The 23,041-nt window shown below is 42.2% G+C and overlaps 1 pseudogene; it reads right to left on the bottom strand.

Annotated features, from left to right (window-relative positions):
* Nucleotides 1-18,229: 18,229 nt before the first annotated feature.
* LOC144827617 (exosome complex component MTR3-like) lies at nt 18,230-22,452 on the bottom strand (annotated as a pseudogene).
* Between the last annotated feature and the right edge of the window lie 589 nt (nt 22,453-23,041).

Genomic DNA, 23,041 nt, shown 5'->3' with positions numbered 1-23,041 from the left:
ACACAAAAGGCATCCTACAATTCTGTTGGTGCTGCAGGACACAATATAGTCCAGCATTTGCAAATGGGAAGATGCTGCAAATCATGGCTTGGCAAGGAGCACTTTCATGCCCATGCTCTGAAACAAGGTGTGTGCTCACATTGGAGATCTCAGACAGTGCAGGTGCAGTGGGTCATTGGAGAAGCAAAAACTATATTGTCAGACTCTTTACTTCCATGCGAGGAAGTGAAGACATATGGTGCATCCTTGCCATCCTTGAATAAGAGGCAGCTCCCTTCATTCTGCTGGGTTGAAAGGGGGTAGGTTAATAGAGGTGCTCCACATGAGCTGTATCAATCTTTATTTTTTTTAGCATTTTTATTAGGTGGTAAAATAGCAATACAATAAAATGTGTATTACAAGGAGTGGTACAAAAAAACAATATATTTTCCCACACACAGCAGTTATGCTAGGTATCAAAAAAACAACAGATTAAAAAAAGACGCCACACTCTTTTTTCCTTTTCTTTTCCACGAATCTAGCCCCATACCAGGTCTAGAACTTTATCCGTACACATTTTTTAAAGTGCAGAGTACAAAGTACAGAGTGCAAAAAAACACGGTAAACATATTTAAAGTGTAAAGTGAATGAGTGCAATGAAGCCCTACTTATGATAAGGGCACAATTACATCCTGCTCTAATAAGCTGGGAAATCTTAACTACATAGTCAGATTATCGACACTAAAGTACATATAGGGGTCAAACACAAATGTATAAAGTGCAATAGGGAATTTAAAAAAAAAACTATTCAGAGCAGCTGCAAACGTAGAGGTCTCAACACCAACAAATGCAAATTTCCTATTTTTCTTCCTTATTATTTTCTCCTAATGCACACTGCGGGAAATGCCCATGCAACTGCTTACATTTGTCAACTTGGTTATTCCCCTTCCCATATATATATTCTAGATGTTGTATCCTACTCATTTCAATTTTTCATGGGCCAAAAGATGGACAACTAGAAGATTTCCAGCACGGTAGTATGTGCTATAGCAATCAAAGCTACCATAAAGATAAACTTCTATTGTGATCGCATGACAGAGTCATTATCCATTAATACCCCAAAAACTGAAGACCCTCATAAGTGCTACTAATATTCCCGGCTCCACCTTTTTACATATTCTTTGGGATAAAAAGATAAATGTCTGGTGCCAAAAAAAATACAGGGTGGCGCAAGTAAAATAAAATATGTGCCCAATCTTCCTCTGCTTTTATAGTGCACCTAAAGCAGTTATTTGGGACATTACGAAAAAAAAATCTGTTTAAAAATTGAGGAGTGTAATAAAGAGTGCATCCGGAAAAAAAACATTCCTTTAAAGTTTCCCGCCCTAAGCAGTTTCTGCCCAAAAACACAAATGTGCGTCCATTGATTTTGAGAAATAGCACATCCAGTAACTGCTACAACTTTTTGGAGACACTTTGGGACATAACACTGTTTAAGCTGCAGATGCAACACTTTTTACCAACTCCCATCAGATTATGTATTAAAATAGTTCCAGAAAATTCACAGAAAATGAATCGAGATCAGAATTAACATTCCCGAGCCAGTCAGAAATGTGAGCAAAACTAAACTATAAAGATGGATTTTCATATGCTGACTGACCTAAGTGCTGCTAGGTCTTCCATGTACCATTAATACTAAAATCAGATAGAGTACCAAATCCTAATCTATTCCCATGTTACCGTTATAACTTGGGCGATCCGCACACTATCGCAATCTTGTAGAGAAAAAACAGAGGGTGACTATAAAAAATCTTACATTTTCGCCCCAATTCATTTTTACAGAAAGTAACGGCTTTTAACACTTTATACCTAATTTTCTTTGGGAACTTCCATGAGTTCAGAATAAAACTGTAACTCTAGCTACTGCACTATCGGTCTTTAAAAAAATGCATTAGGTGTGAATGGATCAGCCTATAAAAGTGCATGATAGTCAACAAAGGCTGCGATAAAAATTGTGTAAAGCCAACCCGCCCTGTTCCTTATCTAATTGGATAGCATATATATTGATACGTTGTCGCTGTTGTTTTCATAAAAATCTTCAAATTAGGCTGTCCACTTCCTATAAGTACTTCTTGCTAAGTCAGAAAGGTACATTAGAAAAAAAGGGTCTAGGTCAACATTTTAATTAAGCAGCTCGGACTACTATGGGCAAAGGGAAAAACCTCCAGGCCTCTAACATTCTCTGAACCTCACCAATCATTACATAGTAATTTAAATTGTACAAATGGAGAATGTTGGCAGTAACAAAGATGCTATGGTATTTAATCGGGCGAGTGGGCGCCACTGTTCTCGAGCCACAAATTGAAGATCCTCCATGGAAGCAGAATACTAGCTGTACCAATCTTGTGGATATCCCTAGACATGAATTAATACAAAGATGTGTACATTGCATCAGCACCATGTACCCTTGTGGGAGTAGTGATTGGGCTGTGCTGTCTCAGCAGACCTACTTCCCTCTATGTACATGGGTGCAGGCAGTACATTACAGAAGATGCAACTTGAATATCCAATCGTTGCGATTCAGAGATATTCTTTTCTATCCCAACAAAGAAGTAGAATTTAATCTGGCACATCTGCACTCACACAGTGCTCATCAAGGATAAAAAAAACATAAGACTCCACTATGCTTTGCACATTTTGCTGTGCCTTATGTAAGCAAGCAAGTTCAACTCCGAGCCTGGGAGTGAACACATGAAAGTTCTTTCTTTTAGCACATGATGGAAGAATTTCCATATGGAATGGCCTTCCTCTTTCCCCACCCCATGCAAGTTGTACACGACATGCTTGTTTGCATATGTGTGACTTCAGCATAGGTTGCACGCTTTCAAAGCAGAGTATGCAGACAGAAATACCCTTGGTGAATTAAGAAAGGCACTCTTTGTCCCTTTTAAAATATTTTATTATTAATCAAGTGCTTTGAAAAACACATTTGAAAACAGACATCATGCTTTCTGGCACAAGTTATCAGGAAATAAGTAGTGACTCTCTTTTGGGACTTATGCATTCCGTGACCTCTATAATCATTAAGATGCCCTATTTCTCTAACCTTCTCCTGTGCATGTCCCGATTCTCCATCACTAATAATAATGTAAGAAGAACTGCATCTCGAAACCTGAACTATGATGGCGCAATGGAGAAAGGAGCATGTCGCATAACTGTTGGGAATATTTTAGTAGAGGACAATGTGTCCTTGAACGCATCATTCTCCCTGCAGGTCCATCAGAGTATAACGAGCTGCATGTCTAAGCATTCCAGGGCTTAGTTGTAGGCAGGGGGCTGCAAGTGGAATAAAAGTATACCACTGTGTCTCGTCTTTTAGGGACTGGAGTACGTCGTACACAACTGTCACAATTTCACAGCTCCTGACAATTACCCAGTCAGCTTCTGTTTACATTTCAACACTCACGAGCATGGAGGGTGGGGGGTCCTGACAGGGATCACCAATCATGCTCGGAAATCTGGTTGCTACTTACGCATATATTAGTGTGACACTTCCTGGTGCATAATCGTTTTTGCCCCTTAACAACTTCATGCTACCTTGCTGGTGAGATAACAATTTCATCCTATCTTTCCCAAAAATTAAGAAAATATTATACTTTGATGTAATAACAGCCATCTTTTTTTTAAATGAACTTAGTGCAGCCAAAGAAAACGCTAATTAGTTCCACATGGTCTGTAGCCACGGCCTTCTCAGGATAATCACCGGCTATGTAAATGATTCCAATTAAATCCACTTCATGTAAATGCATCTCATGTTCATATCCTTAAACTCTGCTATGGCTCTGGCCCTCGTGGGAGTGAATTGGGCAGTAGTGCAAGACATCATGGGGGCTGAAGTTTAGAAGACAAAGTTGGTTTCCTTAAAATCTGCTTCTCTCTCACTGTAATGAACATTTCTAAAATACAGTCTCAGAGGTTATGGATTTGAATGTTCATTATATTTCAGTGAAGATTTACCGCCAGCCACTTTACGGTAGCGCTACAATGTGAAATTAATTCATTAGACTTTAATTGACGATGGAACTACGAACAATCAGAGGGTTCCCTTCTCGGGCAGGTTAGGGGAAAGGCCTGGCTATTTCACCTAAGTAGCCACCTCCTGTAGTTATACTTTTATTGCTGCAAGTTCTGGAAAACATCAGAAGCGGCCGCTCTTCACGCTGCTCCCTGCTCTTCCCACCGAGTGGTATCGTAAAGCTACACCGCAAGACTTGCGACTGCCTGACTGAGCATTAGAAGTTTTCTCAGCGCTAGATTGCCTGCTCTGTTTATTATTAGCCAAACTAAATTACATCGCAGCGCTAAAGTACCCGTTTGTGTCATATTTGCCAATCTGAGCATTAGAAGTTATCTCAGCGCTAGATTGCCTGCTTTGTTTAATAATTGCCAAACTGAATTACATCGCAGCGCTAAATTTCCCGTTTGTGTCATATCTGCCAATCTGATTTTAAATCGTAGCACTAGATTGCCATAGAGCGCTTCTACAATATCCCCAACTGTGTAGTGCTGCCTATTTAAATCATCTGTGCCTGATCATCTGTGTTCACTGGCATTTGCTTCGCGCCCACTGTGTCTTTACCCCAATCCTGTTTCGGTTTTGGCTTGCAGCCATTTTGCTGTTGTTGTTGTGCCCCCTGGCCGGATATCCACCACGCACCCGCCTCCCAGCTGCTCCTCCCTCGCCCCTCCCCTTCCACTATCCTTATATGACAGATGCTTTTGCGCGCAGCGTTCACGCCCAGCGGTTGCGCCCTATGCGCGCCGAAGGTGCACCAAAGGTAAGCCCGTCTGCGCCTGGACCGCGCCCAGCGCCAGACCCACTGGTCCCCACTTTAGCCACCCCGCCTGCTTAACGTATGACTCCGCAACTCTCCTTACCCTTAACCCCGAACGCACCCCACAATGCTGCGTAGCTGCCCCAGGACACACCCACGGACCATTCACCTGCCACTCCTGCAAGTTCGCCTGCATCAGGACCCACACCAAATCCTCCCCCTCCAAACGCAGCTCCGACTCTAACCACCTGAAGTGCATCCTGCTCAACACCCGCTCTGTCCACAAACACGCCACTGAACTCTGGGACCTACTTGACACTACATCACCGGACGTCGCCTTCCTTACAGAAACCTGGATGAACGCATCATCAGCGCCCGACATCGCCATAGCCACCCCGGACGCTTACAAGATCATCCGAAAGGACCGCACCAACCAAACAGGAGGAGGCATCGCCATCGCCCATAAAAACACCATCCGAGTTACAACCAGCTCCGACATTAACCTCGCAACCGCCAAACACCTTCATTTCCAGATCCACACCGACCCCAGGGCCACACTTAGAGGCATCCTCATCTACAGACCACCAGGAACCCGCACACAATTCAACGAAGACATCACTGACTTCATCAGCCCACATGCCCTCACATCTGAGAACTACATTCTACTGGGAGTCCTCAACTTCCACCTGGAAAAGAATAACGACAGCAACACCACCACCCTTCTAGACAACCTGGCCAATCTCGGACTCAAACAACTTGTTGACACCACCACCCACTTAGCCGGTCACACGCTCGACCCTATCTTCACCTCCAGCAAACACATCTCCTTCAATCACACCACAGCTCTCCATTGGACGGACCACAGATGCGTTCACTTCAGCTACAATAAGACCACGACCCACATCCCACCACAACCTATTCCTCGAAGAAACTGGAACAAAATCACCACTGACCAACTCTTCACATCGCTCAATCAAAACCCCCCCGCCATATCATCAAACCCAAACCAAGCTGCCACCAAACTCACACAATGGATCACCCACAGCGCTGACGAATTAGCACCCTTGAAAAATCACCAGATCAAACAGGGTAGCAAAAAGGCCCCCTGGTTCAACGATGACCTTAAGAAATCCAAGAAGTTGTGTCGGACCCTCGAGAAAACCTGGAGAGAAAACCCAACCACTAACAACCTGACCACCTTCAAGGACGCCACCCGCAAACAAAACCAATTGATCAGATCCACCAAGAAATCAGCATTCAAGGATCGACTCGACAATAACGCCAACAACAGCAAGGAATTATTCAACATAGTCAAAGAATTTACCAACCCCACCGCCGGCACCAACGACATCACCCCCTCCCAAGACCTCTGCGACTCTCTATCCTCTTTCTTCTACAACAAAATCGCCGACATTCATAACAGCTTTGAAAACCTGTCCAAAGAACAACCCACTCCATCCACCTCCGAACCAAAACAGCACTCCCACAACCTTTGCGTCTGGAACCCAATCACTACCGAAGACACCATCCGTCTGATGAACTCCATCCACTCAGGTTCACCAACTGACCCATCCCCCCACCACATCTTCAACAAAGCAGACTCCATCATCGCACCCCATCTCCACGATGTCATCAACTGCTCCTTCAACTCCGCTACCTTCCCACAAAGCTGGAAACATGCCGAACTCAGCGCCCTTCTGAAGAAACCCACAGCGGACCCCTCTGAACTTAAGAACTACCGCCCCATCTCTCTCCTCCCATTTCCTGCCAAAGTCATTGAGAAAGCCGTCAATAGTCAACTCGCCGCCTTCCTTGAATACAACAACTCCCTCGACCCCTCACAGTCCGGCTTCCGAGCCAAACACAGCACCGAAACCTCCCTCATCGCTGCTACAGACGACATCCGTACGCTTCTGGACAACGGAGAAACAGTTGCCCTTATCCTACTTGACCTCTCCGCCGCCTTCAACACAGTCTGTCATAACACCCTCATACAACGCCTCAGCAACGTCGGAATACAAGGAAAAGCGTTGGACTGGATCATATAGTTCCTCGCCGGGAGAAGCCAGAGAGTCCGCCTCCCCCCATTCAAATCAGAGGCCACCGAAGTCATATGCGGTGTACCACAAGGATCATCACTCAGTCCCATCCTCTTCAACGTGTACATGAGTCCCCTCGCATCCATAGCGCGACAACACAACCTCAACATCATCTCCTACGCGGATGACACCCAGCTAATCCTCTCTCTCACCAAAGACCCTAACACAGCCAAAACCAATCTACACAAAGGAATGAAAGAAGTAGCCGAATGGATGAAGAACAGCCGTTTAAAACTAAACTCGGACAAAACGGAAGTCCTCATCTTAGGATCATCCCCCTCTGCATGGGACTACTCATGGTGGCCACCGGCTCTGGGCACAGCACCCATACCTACAGATCACGCACGTAACCTGGGCTTCATCCTAGACTCCTCCCTCTCGATGTCCAGACAAGTCAACGCCGTCTCATCATCATGCTTCAACATCCTACGCATGCTCAAAAAAATCTTCTGCTGGCTCCCCACCGAAACAAGAAAGACGGTCACCCACGCACTAGTCACTAGCCGACTAGATTACGGAAACACCCTTTACGCCGGAACCACAGCCAAATTACAGAAAAAACTCCAACGCATCCAAAACGCCTCAGCCAGACTCATACTGGACATCCCCCGTCAAGCTCACATTTCCGGTCACCTGAAAGATCTCCACTGGCTTCCCGTCAACAAGAGAATAATGTTCCGTCTCCTCACCCACACACACAAGGCCCTCTATGACCTAGGACCCGAATGCCTCAACAAACGACTGTCCTTCTACACACCCACCCGCCAACTACGTTCATCCAACCAAGCCCTCGCCGCAATTCCGCGCATCAATAGATCCACCATGGGAGGAAGAGCTAAAAACCTGGCTATTCGATAAGTAATGCACCCACCCTCCCTCAAGCGCCTTGAGACCCTCTGGGTGAGTAGTGCGCTATACAAATTACTGAACTTAACCTTGAACTTGCTTGTCAGATGGCCAGAAGTTGTCAATAGGACCACCTAAAATAGAACAATATTTACTTTGAAAAAATAGAGCATAGCATATACTGTGATTAGCTACATAGAATATTTTAGACATCTATGCGTTTGGAGACTGTGTTGCTGAGATTTGTTGAGACAAAGCCAATTGACAAAAGAAGTTAGGTCCAATGTGAAAAAAATGATTCAAGATCTATACTTTTAGACATTGATATATATAGAGTGTCATTGTTCAAAGAATAAAGTCGAGTTCACTATGTATTTGTGTTTTCTTAAACTGTGAAAGGCAATATGAAACCGGAAATTATTTAGGAAATTCTTACCAACAGAACGTGATGATTTTCATTACACAATAGTAGCTACATCTGGTAGCGATTCGAAGGCAAAGGGCAACGTTGCTAGTTGGTTCTGCATTTCATAAATTGTGAAAGACAATGTGGCCAACAACAATTAGCAAATTCTTTGAAAGTGTCTCGACCATCTTGTGCCTCTCGAGGAGCTATTAACACCACAAACAGATGCACACCAATACGATTTTTTCATGGATTAATGTAGTACGAAGACACATCATGTACCCAGATATATGAGTTTCCATATATCATTTATTAATCTACAACGCACAAATATAGCGATGCTTTATATATCATTTATTCTATAACGCACAAACATTGCGATGTTTTTATTTGCAATGTTTTTGGCTGCTTTATCGAATTATAATTAAAATGATTGAATTATAAGATGACGCTTAGATATGCTTTATTGATTCTAGGACTTGTAACATACCACATAATAGCTCACAGTTTATATGGTTTTAATAAATCTCTTATTCTGCATGCAGTGTTTAGAACATATAGTACTTTAGTCATCTAACAATTATCCCCAATTATTTATCCGCCCTGAACACATGGATGTATGTGCAAAAAACAATATGAATTCCATATTTTTCACCATGGGCACGAATTTGGGATTCCCCCGGTACACCATAGTGTTTGTGGGACCAACTAAGTCATCCTTTGATAAGTGGTGGTATTTGTTGCTAGGCAGACCTTAAGGTTGGTAGTAACTTGATGAGTTGGGAAGCTTTGAGCAATTGTACCAATGGTTTACTGACAAGGTTCAAATATTGTCAACTTAGCGCCTGGTGGGCAAGGCAAGATTGGGTAGAGGTGGAAGATGATAAAACTGATCAAGTAATGAGGAACAGACAGCAGCGTAAGGAAATATTGTGTTGGTATTGGGCTTTTGTGGAGGCAGACGGAAATATTGAGAATTAAATTTATAAATTGTGGGGTGAAGAGTTCGAAAATCGAGACTGGATGCAAATGTGGAATAATTCATATGTTACATTGTGAAAAGTAGTAAAATCAGCACTACTAAAACGAAACCACTTGTTCAGCACTTATCGGTTATATTGGTCTCCTGTAAAACTTTCGAAGGTTACTGGTAAGGTCTACACATATCCTAGGTGTATGCAGATGGAGGCTGACTATATACATATGTTCATGTCATGTTCAAAAGTCGTCCCCTTTTGGGATGAAATTAATGTTTTCCTGGAAGAAATCATTGGAATACAACTAAAAGTAACAATTAGTTTAATTTTTTGGGATATAGTTTGGTTGAAGAAATGCTGTTTTAAGCTGTCTTGTTAGCAAGACGGAAATTTGTAAATTATGGAAATCCAGGAACTCTCGAATTTTTTCTGAATACTTGAGAGGGTTGTATATATAAGTGAATCCGATATGGCGTGTGATCAAATAAGCAGAAAGAGAGTATGGGCTCCGTTGATAGTGGAGAGAAAAGGAAACGTGAGTCCGATGATTACACCATCTACTCTGTTGGCCATATTATCTCCTTATTTCAGGGTTGGCCCAGCTAGTGTGTGGAGATGGAATTGGAAACAGTTGTTTTCTTTTGGGTGAATATACAAGGGTCTTGTTCTATGGTCATTGGTCAGGTTCTCCACTACAAGACATACAGAGACAAGAGTATAAACCCATCAAGATATCTGATAAAAATTAGTGGAAAAAAACCCCATTATGTTTTGTGACCGCACTAAAATATATATTTCAAATCCTGTGTTCATCAACTTAAACACTGCCCCTTGCTTGTATCCAATTGTATTTGTATATCATATTCTATGAAGATACCATCTAATATTTATAGTATATAATACAACTATACATACTCTAAAGATGACAAAAGGAAATTTTCATCTACAGTTAGTACAAATAAAAAGGAAGGTGCCCACTTTGCCCTTTTACTAATACAGAATGGGATGATTAATGGCTAATTCGCACAGGCATTTATGAGTATGCTGAGAAGTACTCTTGTACTCTTGTACTTCTTCTACTTCTTCTACTCATAATTGCCATTGGTAATGGGTCTCAGTGTCTCTCAGTATGAAACTATATCTGGGAAAACTCTTCCAAAGGATCATTTTGAATTCCTCAATTGCTGGAGATTTACCTTCTAGCCTTCTCAGTGGAGTAAATAGATATGCAAAGAATGTTTAGAAGTCAAATTATTCAAATCAGGCTCTCCAACTAGTAGCTTGTGAGCTACTACTAGCTATCCAACTACCCTTAAATAGTTCCCCTGTGTTCAGTCCACCCTAAGAAATTAAAAGCTTTTTCTTGGTTGAAAATATATAATTTGAAGACAAAATATGTTTTTAGATCTCATGAGCTTTTGTTTGGGTAGACCAGTAGTGGCCCATGGAGGGAGTTCTGTGGGGTGGTGAGGCGGGGCAGGGTAGGGGGTAGTAAACACCGGAATATGGATGAACGGAGGTAAGTAAACATTAAAATAAATAAAACGAATTTCGTTGTGCGCACTGCAGCGCAAAATGCGATGAAGCGCGCACAACAAAATTCGTTTTATCTATTTAAATGTTTACTTACCTCCGTTCATCCATATTCCGGTGTTTACTACCCCCACAATGCCCCTCCCCGCCCGCCTCACCACCCCATGGAACTCCCTCCATGGGCGGCTACTGGGGTAGACTTATTACTAAGATTACCTTGGTGCCAGGGGCATTGCAGCTATCACCATGGAGAGGCATTCACATTGACAAAGCTTTTCTTTACATTGCAGCTCGGAAGCGTGCCTAATGCACTGAGGTGATAACTACTGGCAATCTTGGAAATGGCTGCCTCTAATTTAACCTTGTTTGATGATGTCAGTATTAAATCTTTATTAATATAAGTAGCACAGGATGATTTTCAATGAACTTAGGTAGCAGTTAGTTAAGAAAAGTCTGGAGACCCCTGATTTAAATTAAGTTGTATTTTAATTTGCTGTATTCCTTATTTTAAACGGTTGTAAAATGTCTGCACATTATCTTTGCATACCTATCTGTGTTGTATATTTATATTTTGCTAGGAATAAAAGAGCCTTTTGTGTCATTGATGGGTTTAGGCACTCAATAAGTCATAATACTCTGTAACTCATCTTTGCACTCTGGCATCCATTCATCCATCCACTGACTCATTCTTCCATTCACTCAATGAACCAACCACATTAAAACACACATAGACTCAACAACATATGCAACATAAATTAAAAGAATACAAGTGGGAAAAAGAAAATATCCTGGTGTCTGAACACTGTGAGCATATGCTTGCAAAAACGAAAACTAAAAATGGTAGAGGATAACTGTTTTCCAGTGGAATTGTACATAATCATAATTATTTTGCTCTGGAAGTATACCCTTTTATGTAAAATACTATGATTAAACAGTTTAATGTCCTTCTTTTTTGTGTGTGCTGTACAATGTGAAATACATGCAAAGTTTGTAAAGCTTTAAGAAAAGAAAACTTTTCTCAACATTTATACCTATCTCAAGGAGGCATTAATTGTTGTTGCAAGTCCAGCCTATTTTTTTTATGACTGAGGGTGAGTGTTTGAAAAGTTTCAGCATTCCGTCCATCATCTCTTTGTGTTTGCTTTGTATGTCCTAAGTTGGCAGGGTATGCCCAGACGTGGGTCCCTTGCTCACTTTGCCACTGGATTCAAGCTAGCCTGGCTGTTGAGGGCTGTTGGCCTAAAACTGGTCCCAAGATGCTTGTTTCCGGTCCAGGGAAGATATGACTTGGCAGTTCGGGCGGGACTGTTCCCATAAGGCACAGGGTCAAGAATGATTTGCATATAGCTGTGTTTGAACTAGTGTGGCAAAGTGAGCTAAAGAATAATGATGGATTCAATCCAGATCTGTTACTGGGGTTGAGTGTTTGAAAAGTTTCAGCACTCTGTCCATCATCTCTTTGTGTTTGCTTTATATTTTTTTATAGATAGGGCTTTGTAGCAAAATCCATTGATCACTCCATGGGAACACCCATGTATCACACATGGGACGCAACCCTGGATGCAAAGTAGCACAAACTGTGTATGTAATTTTAGAGCTACATTACAAAGAAATAAGGATTTGTGGCAGAGGGTAAGTCCCAAAACAACACTTTACACTGTTTTGTATCACCTTTGTGCTGCAACCCTATTTAAAGTGTTATTATGTGTGTCCTAAGGTTTGTGTGTTTGTGAGAAATAGGGTTTCTGTTTGAGTAGGGTGAAACCCCGCTTAAACAACAGCAAGAATCCTTTCCAGGGTGAACCACAAAAAGACCCTCAATTAGCCCGTGCTTAACCCTCTGTTAGCTTGGCAACAAATCAGGCAGGCTTAACTTAGCAGACATATGCAAAGTATTCATGCAGCACTCAAACAGAAATAAAGTGAAAACAAAACTCAAGAAAAATCCAACACCAATTTCGAAACATAGATTGAACTTTAATGAATTATTTGAACACAAAAGAAGAAAAATACAAATAGTAGCACCTGAGATATGAAAATTTAAACTTCAAAGTGAAAAATAGTGCCTTAAAGATAAAGCATCAACTGTGGGCAACTAGTCATGCATGACCGAGGCAAAGATGGAAGTTATGGCCAACCGCAATGGAGAGTAATTCAGATACACAAAGTGGATTGGGCCCAGACTCCCCTTACCAGACCTAAAAGAAACTTTTATTAAAATGTTCCAGAGAGTAAAATTCAGTGGGAAAGGTAGGTCGGTGTGGTCCGAGAGGAGATGGGCCTGTCAGGGAGCCACTGGGTGAGGTCATGGTGAAGGCTTCTTCATTCAGACTTGCTTTTTTTGAGGGGGAGTTGAAGATCGCCAGCAGGATGGACCTGCAGGCTGCAGCCGCTGAGGGCTCGATGAGGCTGGATACCCCCTTTGTCAGCAGCTGCTAAACTGACATTTCTGCTATGGAGACGAACGTAGCCAGAGCGAGAGTAAAGTCAGGCCAATCAGTGATGCACCTTGGGCAAATTGGTGAACAGGTAGGTCCTGCTTTTCTTTCAGTTATCATAGAACGTTTGGCTGAAATTGTTTGATTTCCCAGGTTTTCAATCTGGCCTTTCTTGGCATCTTTTGCACCAAATCAAGGTTTCAAGACTGGAGGAACGCCACTTGAAGGGTCAGGACTCATTCAGGTGTGGTCCTAGTTTGAGTCCAATATGTTGGAGCCTTTTTTGTCCCTAAAACTCTTATCAGGAGGCTGCCAAACAGCCCTTGGAGTCACTCTGGAAGTCTGGGGTTGAAGTATTGAAGTAGGCCTCAAGCAGCAGGTGAGTCCTCTGAGGTTACAATGCAGGCTTCAGGTAGCAGAGCAGTTCTCTTGTTGCAGCAGGGAAGTCCTCTGAAGTACATAGCAGGCCACAAGCAGCAGGGCAGTACTCTGAGATTCATTTTGCAGGTCCAGATGTGATCTGAAGAGTGGGTTTGAGGGTCCTACTTTTATTCCTGGTGTTATCTTTGAAGTGGAAAAAACGTGTTCCCCTACAGAAGTGCTTGGAATTTCCAGCCTCTCTTACCTGTTACCCAGGATGCCTGGGGGCATAATAGGGAAGTGAAAAGGCATGTGTGTGTATGCTGAGGTAGTAACTTTGAAAACAAGATGGCTGTGCATAGTTGTGCCCCCCATCCTGCTTGAATGGCTTATCCTGCCAAAATCCAATCCCTGTATCCCTGGCTCTCTTGGGGAAATACAAAAAGGTAAAATGCCAACTACATCTAGTCATGTGACCCAGGAATTACACTGCAGGCACCAAATGGTTAGGACAAGAAAATGCCAACTTTCTAAAAGAGGCATTTTCAGAATTGTGACTTAAAAAATCTGATCTGACTTTTAAAGATGACTTTAAATTACAATCACTCACACACCAAACAACACATTTATATCTGCTGCCCAACAAACTTTACCACTTATTAAATTAGATAAGGTAACCCAATGTTATCCTACGGGGGACCTCACAGTAGTGAAACATTCATTTGGGAGTTTTCACTACCAGGACATGTAAAACTTAAAAGTACATGTCCAATATTTTGAATACTATGTACCCTGCCCTATAAATTCCTTATGCCTAATTTAGGGTTGGTTGTATGTATTAAAATGGGAGTTTTATATATAGCAATGGGTTTATTTTGCCAAGTGTAATTGGTGATTTATAACTGCATGCAAGCTTCAATGGTTGGCCTGAGACATGTTGTAAGGGGCTAGTTAAGTGGATAGCACAATAGGTGCTGCAGGCCCACAAGTAGCATTTAATTTACAGGCCCTGGGTACATGCTGTATCTCTTTACTAAGGACATATAAGGCAATTAACTAGTCAAATCAGGTGTAGACAGTGTTACTATGTTTTAGAGAGTGAGTACAAACATTTTAGCACTGGTTAGCAGTGTAAATTTCACAGAGATTTATGGCCAACAAAAACAAATTCAGTAGAACAGGAGGGGAGAAGGTATAACATTTCTGGTGACGCTGCAGAGAGGGTCAGGACCAACAAATCTTATAAGGTTTTTTTTATTTTGAAAACTCCTTATACTTTTTACATTTTCTTTGATTGTGTTTGGTAGCATGAAACAGTGTTCACTTAATTAACCCTATATATGATTTAGCAAATGATTATATATTGAGAAAAAACGTATTACCCCAGGTTTGCTCAGTTGCTCAGATATAAATTGAAATGTTGCTATTATGTGGAAGTGCAAATAGCATACAGTACTTTCTTTCTGTAGCATTGTATTTGAATATTTCCTGAATATTTCTATGTGTTTCCATTTAGATATTTTTGAGGCAACTTACAAATGCCTTTAAGATTATGTGAAGTAAGCTACCAGGCTACTACTTAACGAGCTCATAAATGCCTTTGTGAATGAGTCATATATTAGGACTTTGGGAACACATTATTGAGGTGATTCTTCCATTTTGTGGTTTTTAAGAGAAAAATTGTCATTATAGTTGCTACACCAGGAAGCGAATCTGAATATGACCAGAGCTCCAGAAACGTCACAGAAATAAGTTCACAGTATCCTGCCAAGGCAGCCATAAACAAAGTAGTACCAAATGATCTTGTTACAAGACACCAGTGAATGCTTCATGGAGAACAAAAATGTAATCATGATGCATGTGTTCCTCTCCATTTAGCCATGTTTATTAGCTCCATCCATGACAAGTGGCTTTTTCAGAGCCAAGAGTGTTGCAAGTGACATCAAGTAGAACCACCATGGTATCACTCAGAATCACTATACTCAGCTTTGGGCCCACACAGCAGAGAACAAGCTTCCTTAGACACCTGCCTCCTCTCTTGCCTTTTATGCTTAGCCTTTCTATACCCTGCTTCCTCCACTACATTTCCAGTAAATATTAGAATGATTCAAGGACTCTTCTTATGATTTGATTAAATAATTTGGTCCCACATGCTTAGAAAGTTGACTTTTGTTTTTTAGCATTTTTGATCCGACAAAATGGATCTGGTCATGATACTCAATTTATTGAAAGGAACACAATGAAATTGATGAAGTCAACAAGTTGCAAGCTGGAACAGATACTGCACTCTAACATTTAATAATTTAGAGGGGCTACAATGGAGCCATTCCGACATACACCAGGAAGTACCGCATACCAACATCGGGCTATCCCAAAATATGGAAAGCTTGATGTCATACTAAACACATTTCAGAAATTAGCAATAAAACAATGTCTCCCTTTGAAAAGTAGAAAAAACATTAAGGTAATTACATTTTTTAAAGAGGTAGATGATATTCCCTGTAAATAGTAAATACTTAGAGGCCTTCCCTGATTAAGCTAAAAGGGTCACAAAATCAGTTACCCCAAGATTATTACTGAAGTCAGTCATGATGCCAATTTAATCATATGGAACTTCCCCGATGTAGACATGAAAGGCAATATGTCTACCTTAAACCATATTGACAAAGGGATTTGTTTTCACGTACTTCCAAATAACACCATGGGCAGAAAGAAGAGAATTAAACATCTTTCGACATGAGAGAATTCGATTTCCTCCATCACTCTAACAGAGTGTACAAATTATGTGAAATTCTGGAAAGACTTCTTAACTATAAAGATCCAGGCTAGCAAGATCAGAAATAATTTTACTGAGCGGACATTAAGACATGTTGCTTGATTGCGTGGATGACATGGAGTGAGAAGGAAAATGGCTTTCTTTCCGTAATGTGACTGTATATAGTGATGTGTGTACAGATATTTGGAGGTGCATGTAGGGGTATATTGTGAAGCTGCAAAAGAGGAAAGTGTAGGTAAATTATGCCTTTGTTGATATTTGTATGTGTCAGTCTATGTGACTCATCCTTAGGACCTAAATAACCCATACTCAATTCTACTGGAGAGAGAGGGGGGAGTGTAGTTCTTTCAATATAAGTAATGTGTAGATGTACGGAAAGACAGCCAACTTATTTTGAAATACGTGAAGGACTTAAGTGCATGTTTGTGCTATTTTGGTATAACGTGTGGGTATGTGTGTATGTGATCTACATGGAAAAGAAAAACATTTTTTTTACTTATGTGGTGACTTCACTCAATATAGGTGGGGTGAAGGATATATTTTGAGTTTCTTCTCAAAATTCAAAGGGCGATAGGTGGTGGTACACTTACATTTTAGCAGGAGAAACCTACTAGAAATAGCAGGAAACAAGTAAAAGCACAACCCTACAAAAAGAGGACCCTTGGGAATGCTAACCGATTGTGTGATCTGTTAGTGCCTGATATAATTTTAGTCAATAATTCATTTCATGTACACAAGGGTGATTGTCTGACTGTGCAGGAGAATGTCAGAGTTAAGGTGCGGGAAGACAGTTGGGGAGAATGGGGTGTGTGTGTGTGTCTCATCTGTTTTGGCAGGAAGTGAACTACTTATTTTAAGTATGTGTGGTACTAGTGTAAAAGGGGTGTAGGTATGCCAACCAAGGGAAAGCATACTCAATTTGTATTATTGATAAGACTGTAGGCATATAAGTTTGTGATCTTAGTAGGTTACCAAACTAGGTATGATTTTATGACGCATACTCCATTCGGCTTTATGCTCACTGTATTGTTTAAAGACTATGGTCACAATAAACATATATTTTGACTTGACTTGAAGGTATGTGTCTTTGCATATATTTCTTTCACATAGGTGTAAAGGCATAATTTCCCTGACAAACTCTCAAACCAGGAATCTACAGGATAAATCATTTACAGCAACAGAAAACCAGAGCTGGTATGTCCATGATCTTGTATATGTTTAAAAAACAAGAGAAACCGTGAATCATAAGATAGAAAAACATCATTCAGCCACTGACTGGGTTAACACGTATTGATGAGAACCCAAAAGCTTCCTTCCTATAACAGGACCTTAGTAAAGTGTTCAGGAACACCAGTGCTCTCCTGTACAACCATTAGGATAACTCCATCAGTGAGAACATTCGAGGTTTTGCCATGTGCAAAGTGAAATCAGCACTATGAAATCATCATATTATGAATTGATGTCATCATATTCACAGGCTTCCATAATTCAAGGGAGCTGGAATTATCCCAGCAGTATATTATCCAGCTACCAATTTACAAATTAAAGTGGGTATTTTTCCTTCAAGTGGCTGTACTGATCAAACTGTTTGTAAAGCTTGCTGTGGTATTAAAAATCAATAAAGGGTGATCGCATGAACTACAACTTCAAGCTTGGACACCCCTGGCAGCTTAAAGCACAGGAGAACACTCCTTATCAAGAATAGGAGTGTGACGTTTACATGGAACTCCTCGGACTACTTGGTTCAAAAATATTCTTTAGTTACCAGTCTGCCAAAATTAGGGATATGAAGCCTCTTAAACAGTGTCTAGAAAGTAAAGATGACCTCACACCGCTGTCCTTGCGACAACTGAGTTGAACATGTGGTCCCTTGAAAGCAGGGAGAACTCCGATCTTTAACCACTTAACAGAGCCTAGGAGTCTATTGCTGGTTAAGCATGAATCCAACAAGGGGGATCCATCGGGTGGCAATATCCTCAGTTAAGCAGAACCAGGATCTGGAGTACAAAGTTTCTTTTTGGTGGCGCGTATCAGGCACTCCTGTAACACTGGGTAGAGCTTCTGGCAGACTTCTATGCAGAGACGCACCGCCTGTGACGAGGAATCTTCTTCCCACTCTCCACTGCACAGGAGCCCAGTCACTTGGTTCAGCTGCGGCATCAGTGCCACGCTCATACAGGCGCGGGCACGCCAGGCTGTGGCTCCTCCTCGCCGTCGGTGGGGTCGAGCAGCAGACCACCCCCAGAACCCCGGCACAGTCCGCAGCCAACCATCAGGTCGTACATCTGGATGCCGGCGTCGGCCAGGGCCAGTGTGGCGTAGGACACGGCGGCGGGCAGAGCGCAGCCCCGGTCCTCCAGCACTAACACCAACACCTCGATCTGCACTAGCGGGTAGCTTCCGAGGCACACGGCCGCCTCCAGGCTCTCCTGCAGGGTCAGGGCCATCTCTCTCTCCAGGTGTTAAGGTTGCAAGTTGCTCTTTCCCCTTTAAGAGCAACTTGTCACTTGCGCGTTTACCTTTGAATACATCTCGAGCGTGTCTTCGCGCTCTGCTATTGTTTAAGTGCCCTCTCGCTGTCATGTCTTTGTCGTTATTGCCTTCAACTGTTATCTAGGGAGTTACGACGAGGACGCTGCAGCTGTCGGTTGTGGGCTTCTTGTATCAGAACCTGTCTTCACAAATAAACACTTAAATCCTTAAGTGCAACGTTTCCTGTGCATTGTTTCATCTTTACATTTGGCGATGAAGGATTTGTTCAGCCCACCGACCGATAATAAACATTTTGTGGATTTACCTGCAAGTGTGCCTAGCCTTTGCCTGATCCGGACGACGGACTACGCTCAATACAAGTGAAGGGAGTTTAAGACCCACCCCCTGACGTTGTGATGACTACCTCCCACGTGTACTGCAGGGGTTTAATTAACCCTTTCCAGGTATTTGGGTGTGATTAAGCTCCGGAGGAGGGAAGGAGTTGTTGCCTAGTAACGTGGCAACGTATCGTCGTTTCTCTGTCTAAGAGACCATTTGTCAGGAATTCAGTCCCGGTTTTGATGCGAGGATGATTTAAGTGGTAAGATTTGCCAGCCCTTCGGTGACAGGCACACCATTTGCTCATTTATCTACTTTATTGTTTATTTAAAAGGAGTAAACGAGTGAGACAAGCCTCAAGTCCGCTTTTGGATAATTTAATAGCACAATTTGACTTGCTTGCCTATCTTCTCTGTGCCAGGCACATTTCAACCGCCAATTTATTTAATCTGCATGCAGTTTCTGTGACTAATTCAGTTTTAAGGGACATATTTTCACATGGCATCTAACAATCAGCTCCTAAACATAGCTGACTTTCTACCTTCACCAGGTAAACCTGCAATTCTGTGGAAACATTGGATTAAGTTATTTCAGAACTACCTTATAGCCAATGATGCTAATGAGTTTGATGCAAAAAGGAAATTTGCATTGTTGTATGGTCATTTGGGGTTTGAAGGACAACATTTTTCAATAATTTACGGCAAATCCAAGCCCCTGCAGGTGCTCAAGAAGAATGGAATGTTTATTCAGAGAGTCTGGCTAGACTCTCAAGAAAGTTTACAGAAGAATCCAGTATTCTTTTGGAACGCTTTAATTTTATGAAGAGGAAGCAGAATATAGATGAATCTGTAGAAGATTATATTTCTGTTTTGAGACATTTGGCATCTACGTGCGATTTTGGGGCGGTGTTGGACACTTGTTTGAGGGATCAATTTGTTTATCATTGTGCTTCAAAAGAAATTCAGGAGAGATTGTTCGGTTGTAGGAACCCAACATTGAGCGAAACCATTGAGATAGCTAAGGGAATAGAAAGGTCAATGGTTTCTTCAAAGGTTACTGCTAATGATTTTTCTTCCCCAAGCTCATCAGTAGCTGTAGTATCCAATGAGGATCTTCAGGTTTCAGCCATTGCTCTAGGGGCAGATTTAACAGAATTCCATTTAGGAAACCTAAACATTTCTGTTTCAGGTGCGGTTCTTGCAATCATTTGGGGAACAATCCCAGTTGCCCAACTTCCTTCAAGAGGTATACGAAATGTGGTAAAGTAGGTCATTTTATGTCTGTGTGTAAATCCGTTAAAAATACTGTGAGAGTTAGTTCTGTTGAAGTCACACCTAACACATGTGCACAAGATTTTGACAAGATGTTTTTAGCATTATCAGATGACAATTTGGAAGAAGTATCAATCAAAGGACTTTATTGCCAGGCAATGGTATCTGATGTCCTTGTTGACATGATGGCTGACTCGGGTGCGCCAATCACGATCATTCCTGACTGGTTGTTTATAGAGAATTGGAGAGATAGGCAATTATCTCAAACTGATGTTCACCCGAAAGCATTTGGGGATCAGGACATTTATATGTCTGGTAATTTCATTGATGTCCTTTCATGTTTGGGTAGGAAAATAACTACGGAGATATATGTAGCTGTCAAAGGTAAGAACATAATTGGATGGAAGGACTTAGCTAGACTAGGCATTTCTCTTTTTCCTGGTTCTGACAATCCCATTAGACTTGCAGAACAGTCTAATAATTTTGTTGAGAGTGATATGGAAACTAATGTTAGTAATGTTGTTAACAAATTTGACGAGATTTTTTGTGACAAAATTGGTAGCATAAAAAGGTTTGAGCACTTAATCAAGCTCAAGGAGAATGCTTTTCCAATTGTACATAAAGTGAGGTCTATCCCTCTTAGTGTGAGGCAAGATCTCAAAGCTCTGCTTGACAAACTTTGCAAGGAGGGTATCATTACGGCCACAGACTCGTCGGAATGGGTAACTCAGATTGTTATCGTCAAAAAAAAGACTAATGAGATCTGTCTATGTGTGGATATTCGCACCCTTAATAAAAAAATCATTGTTGACTGCCACCCCCTACCCAAGGTGCAGGACATGTTGGCATTTGGGAGGTGCAAAAGTATTTTCTTTACTGGATCTTACATGTTATGAAAGGGGAGTCTAAATTCACTTTGCCAGTTAAGGTCATACAAGTGTCTAAAACTTCTGCTTTGTTAAAAGGAAGGGGTGGTGGAATAGGAGGTATTTGGTCAAAATTACCAATGATCAAGCATTAAAGATCATTTCTACCAAAAAAAGGGTTTTTATGATTCTGACTTAGATGGGTCAAACTCTGGCATAGATTTCTGTGTTGTCAATTCATCTTTGACTAATGTTGACAGAAATTCGGATTCATGTACAGATTCAATGTCAAACGATTGTTCTCCTGCTGTAATTCAAAGTTCAACTACATGTTGCAATTCTCCACTGGCTATGCAATCATCATCTGATATTTGCTCTTCACCTGTGGTTTCTCAAAGGCCACATCGCAATGTTTCTGTTCCTCAGAAATGCAAGGATTTTTATTTGATGTAAACACTTTTATTATGTGATAGATTTTTCATTTGTTATATTGCATTGTTTAACCTTTCAAGTGTTATTTATATTTTTATTCTGATTGTCAATTATTCCTTGTTCTTCTATTTGTTTAATAAAGGGGATGGTGTTAAGGTTGCAAGTTGCTCTTTCCCCTTTAAGAGCAACTTGTCACTTGCGCGTTTACCTTTGAATACATCTCGAGCGTGTCTTCACGCTCTGTTATTGTTTAAGTGCCCTCTCGCTGACATGTCTTCGTCGTTATTGTTGCCTTCAACTGTTATCTAGGGAGTTACGATGAGGACCCTGCAGCTGTCGGTTGTGGGCTTCTTGTATCAGAACCTGTCTTCACAAATAAACACTTAAATCCTTAAGTGCAACGTTTCCTGTGCATTGTTTCATCTTTACACCGGGCTGTCCGTGCCCGCTGTGTGCGTGAAGGGTCGCAGCGAGCGCCCCCGCTGTGCGAAGTGAGCCCATCGAAAGTCACACATCAAGCGGCCGCCGCGTTGCGCTGAGGCTGCATCCCGCCTCTTAGTCACCTCCCGCGGCCCGTACACGGCACACAGGACCTTGGTGCTGCCGCCCAGCTCCAGGTACTCCGAGCCCTTCGTCTGACTCAACAGTTCTACCCGCGCGCACACCGGCCTTTTAAGTCCGCCTGGTGCCGGCGCCGCCCGTCTGTCCGCAGCGCTCCGACCTCTGTCGGGGTGTCAGCAGCAGGGGCAGGCTGAGCGACAAACAGCAGCGGAGACTGAGACTCTTCCGGCCCTCGGATCCTGCGGCTATCCACGCGCGCCATCACTGTCAAACCAGCACTTCCTGGTCCCTCTTTCGTGTCCCTTATCATTGATGCTCCGTACAATGGAAAAGAATTAGGCGCTTGCATCCCTGACTCGGACTTTGAGTGGGAATTAATACCTGGGGCGGACTTAGGAAACACAAGCAGCCCTGGCAAAAAATGCTCACACATCACCTACTCATTTTGCCACTTTGCACAATCTCTTTTCACCACCTTTTCTCTCTCTTTTTCTCCTTCTCTAATTTATCTCTGATCGCTTTTTCTCTACTCCTCTCTCCCTGTCTCTCTGTCCCTCTTGAAGCTTCACCATGTCTGCTGAAACTAACTCAGGAACTGGGGAAAGCAGTTGATAGACCAGGAACGACCCTGGGGTTTCAACACTGGCCTCCAGAGGCTCCAGCCCACCGGGGAAATGCCTGGTGGAATAAAATGCCTGTCCAAACCTAATCAATAGGGTTTGTTTGGGTGAACTCCTAGCGGAAGAGGTGTGACGCAGCGGCTATGGTGCCTGACTCTGGACCACGGGGTTCACAGTTTGATCCCTGGTGCCTGTGGCAGGTTAGCGCAGGACCATGTGACTTTGGGCAAT

This window comes from Lissotriton helveticus, chromosome 4_1 (genome assembly GCF_964261635.1).
Source record: "Lissotriton helveticus chromosome 4_1, aLisHel1.1, whole genome shotgun sequence".
Lineage (NCBI taxonomy): Eukaryota > Metazoa > Chordata > Amphibia > Caudata > Salamandridae > Lissotriton > Lissotriton helveticus.
This window is presented reverse-complemented; position numbering and strand designations above follow the sequence as displayed.